We start from the raw sequence: 6,132 nt of genomic DNA, 5'->3' as shown, positions 1-6,132 counted from the left end.
CCAGAGACACAATATTTAAGTACAATTGGAAAATTTGAAGTCCCACTGGAGTTGGAGGAAAGTAGATTTCTCTAATGAATACTATTTCCAATTCTCCTAAGAAAAATACTAAAGGCCAGATCGATTTTCTTTTGGAGTGAACGAGTAGGGCATTTCTGAAACCTCCCCCACATGTAACTGACCTCTGACTTGGTATTTTGAGTCTGTAGGTCACAGACATGTCATTTTCATGAGCACATACATAAATAACCTGAGAAATGAATTTTCCTGGCATTCTGAAGCCTGTTTTCTCTAAAACTACTTTTAGTGGTATATAATTTCAAATATCATTAAAGAATGAAAAGTGAAAGTGAAAGTCACTTAAGTCACATGCAACTCTTTGTGACCCCACTGATTGTAGCCTGCCAGGCTCCTCTGTCCATGGAATTCTCCAGGAAGAATACTGGAGTGGGTTGCCATTTCCTTTTCCAGGGCGGGTCTTCCTGACCCAGGAATCATACCTGGGTCTCCTACATTTCAGGTAGATTCTTTATCACTAGCACTGCCTGGGAAGCCCATCTTTAAGCTATAGAAGAACTGCAAGTTATTTCTGCACCAAAGTCACCTAAGTGGGGAAAGGCTCAATTCACAGCAGCCCAAAGACCTTGATAGAGAAGCCTTGTTCAGCATCAAGGACCAGGAGGAAAGCTGGAGTGCTATGGTCCTGGGAAAAGGCTGATTGAAACAGCAGATATGAGCCAGATTAGAAGCAGCCAAACATAAACAGAACCCAGGAGGGTATTTGAGCATCACATGCTATAATGGTCCACATGGTAGCTGAAATCTCTCCACAGGTGCGTATCACAAACTGCAGGTTTTCCCTAAGTGACTGGGAGTACTGCTTCCGTTCATGTTACCATGGTGACACCAAGACCCACTCAAAGGGAGATCTCTAAACTACTGTGTGTTCTATGTCTGTGTATGTAAATGAGGGGCGAGGCACTCACCCACCAGCACTCACAAGTGTGCACACAGGCACACACAAACAAATGCACTGGCTGATTCTCACGTTAGGGAGGAATTTGATTCCAGTTATGACTTCTTTTGAATCTTATTTCTTCTAAGTGGGTCATCAGTTGAAGGTAGGAAGATTTACTGTTACACAGGAATTTTCATTATAACTATGGGCCTCCCTGGGGCAAAGTTCTCCCTTCTCAAGCCAGAGGTGAAATATAGGGTGGAGAGAGGTGCCAGGTGAAATGCAAACATGAGGACTTTTTAAAGTCTTTTTCTTTTCCTTACTCTCTCTCTTTTTTGGTGCTGTTGGAGGACATTCATTGGAACTTTCTCGGGCAAGTCAGGGGCAGGATTCCTTGTGTAGAACTATTAAAAATTCCTAAAAGGAGATAAAACAAACTTATCCCTTATTTATTATTTTGGTTAAAGGAATCACCTGATTGCCTAAGCTGAAATCCTCAGTTATCCCAGCCCTTGCCTTGTCTTCTGTCCCCAGCATCACTGGTCACCCACATGCTCAAATATTCCTCTGTGGTCCTTGCCTTCTCTCCTTATCTTGCCCACAACATTCACTCTGTCTTCAAATCCAGTGCAATTCCTTCTCCCAGCCTCTTAAATCAAACCTTTTCTCTCCATCCCCACAGTCACAGCATTCATTTAAGCCCTCATCATTTTCACTAGGACTACTGCAGTAGCCTTGTAGTCAACTCCCTGAGTCCTGTTGTCCCTTAAGCCATTACCCACAGAGCCAAAGATCTTTTTAAAACAGATACAGGACTGTCGCTGCTTTATTCAACAACATCCTTAGCAGAGCATTCAAGACCCTTAACCATCACATTCCTATGCATTTTTCCAATTATAATCAAGAGGCAAGCATGCCCCTTGAGACTTAACCAAAATGGAGGAAGGTTTACCATACTCCCTAAGATTTTGCCTAATTTCTATGGCTTATATTCTCTTGGTCTAGACGCACTAAAGTTGATTTGTGAGATTAATGTATTGTATTGAGGGCTTACTATATAGGAGACATGATGGTGAATGTTGTATGCACATTATTTCATTTAAAGCAACCCCAGATCACAAAGAGGTTACATCTGCTATTCATTTTACATTGTAGATAAGGAAACTGAGGCTTAGGGAGAGCCACACCCAAAGATACTTAAACAGTGAGTGGAAAATAAGCGGGCAGTCAGGTGTATCTGACACCACCCTACTCTGCGCTCCCACTGCTCCTGTCTTCATTTCTGGATCATTCATTTATTCTTTATTATTCATCTATAAACAACTGCCTCTGGATGTCAGGTACTGTGCTATGAATGGGGGCAGACAGTGGAAAGAATAAGAAACGATCCCTGCTCCTAAATGGGAAGCATTCAGTAGGTCATGATGACATCTGAAGAGCATCTGGACTTCCCTGGTAGTCCAGTGGTTAAGAGTCCTCCTGCTGATGCAGGGAATACAGGTTTGACCCCTGGTCTGGGAAGACCCCACAGGCCACAGGGCAACCAAGCCTGTGTGCCACAACTACTGAGTCCGTGCTCCAGACCCCAAAAGCTGCAATTAAAGAAAGCCCACATGTAGCAACTAAGATCCAGTGCAAACAATAATAAATAAATAAAACAATTTTTTAAAAAAAGGTAAACCTGACCATAAAATGCTTTGAGCCACCACAGCCCTAAAGCTCTTCATTGCTCACTTGACCTCCAAGATCCTCCATCCCTTCCCTCTCCCCTCCACGTTCACCTACTCTTCTATGCCAATAAACCAGCCTCTGTCCTCTACACTGGACAGGCCAGTTTTCCTACAAGTATGTCAGATCGTTTCCATCTCTCTGATGGTAATCCCTTTGGTGTTTTCTGCCTCCCCCAGCCCTGTCTACCCTTCAGCATCTGTCTCAAGTCCCACTTCCTTAAAGAAGCCTTTCCTAGTTGACCCCTGGGGACAATGCTCTCTTCTATTCAAGTATTTACATAATATACTGTTTTAATCATTTCAGCTCTCTATCATTTTCTGCTTGATCCCCAATCCATTGCTTTATTATCAACTCTTTTATGCTTCTTTGGGATATGCTTCGCAAAATTTTCCGTGGGCAGTCAGCATAGTATGGCGCTTTACAGTGTCGGCTGTTGAGCTGAACAAGCTGCACTATGAATGCCCACCTCTGTGTTTGTTAGTTGTGTGTCTTCAGGACATTTATGTATCTTCACTGACTATCAGTTTCTTCATCTGTAATATGATGGTAATAGCAGGGTTCACCTCACAGAGCTGTCATGTAGACTCAAGTACGTTACACTTTAGAAAAAGCCAAGAAACACACAAACACTCCCCACACGAAGGCAGGAAAGAGTCCTGTTTTAGAAATACATCTTGTAGATAAACTGGTGAAAAAAACAGTCTAGGTGACATCACAATCTAGAGGGGACAGAACTCTGAACACACACAAGAAGGAAAACCCATGCATACGAGCAAAACTTCATACTGAAGATTTACAAAAACTTGGAAGGCCGAAAAGAGCTATGCAGGTAATGTGGATGTTAGCCAGGTTGTCAGGTTGGAACCAGACCTGCCCTTTGTAGATTCTGAGAAGTCTAATGCCATCCCCAAGACTTCTCTAAATTCCTTGAGGGGCTCAGGTGTTTGAATCACCACAGCCCTGACTGAGCTGCTGGTTCTACTGAATTAATCCACCTTGTCTCAGTTCTCACATCTTGTCAGTTATTTCTTCTTCATTTCCATTAAACGAATCTCTCACACAACTAGGACATTTTATTGAAAGCCTAGAGAATATTTATGCAGGACTTCTACTGCAGAAATTCAAACAGCTAAAAATCAATGCTACACAATCCTGTTTTTAAGACACCCACGGCCATTTCCATGGTTGAGATGCAGCCTCTCTCTTGGTTTCCTGTCTCTAACTTTCTACCACCACCTCCACGATTATAAGGAATTCTTTCTAATACATGGTTATTTAACCAAGGGCCATCATAACTCTTGCAAAATCTAAGCTCTTAGGGCCTTATCTTTTTCCTTGAAAATTCATCACAGTATTTCTCCAGAGACAGTTATCTTCCTAAGAGGATCTCTAGCCCCTGATGCTAATTCATGTTTTAAATGTTATTGCATCTAAATTATGAAAGTCATCCATCCTGATCAGATCACTGACATCTCCGTCACTAAATCTGTTCACTGAGGTACAACTAGGCCACTTTCAACATATCTATAGAATGAGATGGGCAAAACGATCAACATTATTGCTACTGTCTACCAAACTATGGGCTTCCCAGGTGGCTCAGAGGGTAAAGAACCCACTAGCAATGCGGGAGACACAAGAGATGGGGGTTTGATTCCTGTGTCAGGAAGATCCCACTCCAGTTCTTGCCTGGAGAATCCTATGGACAGAGGAGCCTGATGGGCTACAGAGCCTGGCAGGCTACGGTCCGTAGGGTTACAGTCACACACGACTCAATCGACTGGACACGCACGCACACACTGAACTATATATGACAACTGAATGACTGACAGATACAAAAATATTTACATCTGTCCAAAAGCAGTTAGGGAACACAGCTCTGCTTCAGGGATATGATATGTGTATACAAATGCGAAGAGTAAATCATGACCTAAGTCTATGATTTAAAGTTGCTACCAATGTGCCCAAGAGGAATGTATTAAAATCTAGCCATCAAGAAAAAAGGCGAAGAACTAACTGCTAAGTTATCAACAAAGTTACCTTAGCCATGAGGTCAACAAACATTTATGATGTCACAGCCTGTCTCAGGAAAAGGGAGTGGCTGACCTGGGTAGCTCTGGTTCAGTCTCTCCTGCAGATGCAGCAAGCTGCTGGCTGGGACTATGGTCATCTGAAGACAGGGCTGGATCTATTGGTAGTTGGTCCCAGTTCCTTGCAGGGTCTTAGGAGAAGCTCCTTACCACGCAGGCATCTCCACAGGTTGGGTGAGCATCCTTACAACATGGCTATTGCCTTCCTTGAGACTGTGTGATGAGAGAGAGAGATGGAGAACTATGACTCTCATGAACTCAGTTTCAGAAGTCTCAGGCTGTCCCTTCTGCCATATTTTATCAGGTAGAAGTGAGTCATTAAACCCAACCAACACTCAAGGGAATGGAAATTAGGCTCCATTTCTAAAAGAAAATGTCAGAGAATGTTAGCATATTTCAAACTACTTTGAGAGTACCTTTCATCTCATAAGACCACCTTGTAGGTGAACTTTGGTGAAAACTAAATCAAATATTGCAAAATGTAGGGATGGTTCACTTTCTTCTCTCCTCTGTCACAAGTCCTTGGGGAATCTTATCCGTTCTTTAGGGAAAATCTGACAGAGATGGATAAGAGATAGAATGGAGGGGAAGAACATGAATGTGAGGCACGCCAATTTTTAATATTCTATGCCATCCAGAATTATGTCAGAAACAGAGTAAGATTAATTGGGGAATTAAATTTCCTCTTTTTCTTGTTCCACTCCTACCTCTCCCCACCTCTTTTCCTTAGCCACGGAGGTTATCAAATGACACGCAGGGTTTTTTTCTCCATTATTCTTAGCTCTAAGGACCCATTAAGCAGCATCGATGCCTCCAGGGATCAAACAATCAATCACTTCTTTCTCTGAAATGGGGCCAGACTGATCACACATTTTGTTCTGCTTGATGAAGTCTATGGCTGCGGAGCCAGCACACACATGATAAAAATACCTTCCAACTGATATGCAGCTATTATTAGAGGTGGTATTTACTTAAATGGCCTGTGTCACCATATTGCATTTACTTACTGTGTCAAAGAAGGAATGTTGAGCTCCATAAACAGATTTCTTTTTTTTTTTTTTTGATGTTGGTAAGCTGCTCTGATTTGCAGCTGCAGTTTACAGTCACTATTTCCTCCTCCCAGAAAAAGCATCCCCTCTTTTAAAAAAAAGTTTTCATTTAAAGCAAAGAATTCTGGTTTTAAATTAAGTCTTAATTCGGAACTCTTTATATGTTTTTTTAAAAAAATCATCTGGCATAATATTAATTCTTAGGTTTGCCAAAGACCTTTACTGTGAGTATTTAATGAAATAAGGTCTCAAATTAGATGCAGCTGTCCAAAGGAACTATTTTTTTTTTAAAGCAAGGATGGTGATA

At 41.9% G+C, this 6,132-nt stretch overlaps 1 long non-coding RNA gene across 1 annotated transcript; it reads left to right on the top strand.

Moving 5' to 3' along the window:
* Nucleotides 1–4,797: 4,797 nt before the first annotated feature.
* Nucleotides 4,798–5,719, top strand: LOC110133250 (uncharacterized). The gene is made up of 2 exons (XR_002312728.2): nt 4,798–4,950; nt 5,558–5,719. It is a non-coding gene; the product is annotated as an uncharacterized lncRNA (long non-coding RNA).
* Nucleotides 5,720–6,132: the final 413 nt, after the last annotated feature.

The sequence above is a fragment of the Odocoileus virginianus genome, chromosome 26 (genome assembly GCF_023699985.2).
Source record: "Odocoileus virginianus isolate 20LAN1187 ecotype Illinois chromosome 26, Ovbor_1.2, whole genome shotgun sequence".
Classification (NCBI taxonomy): Eukaryota; Metazoa; Chordata; class Mammalia; order Artiodactyla; family Cervidae; genus Odocoileus; species Odocoileus virginianus.
Note: the sequence above shows the minus strand (reverse complement) of the source record. Positions and strands in the feature narration are given on the sequence as shown.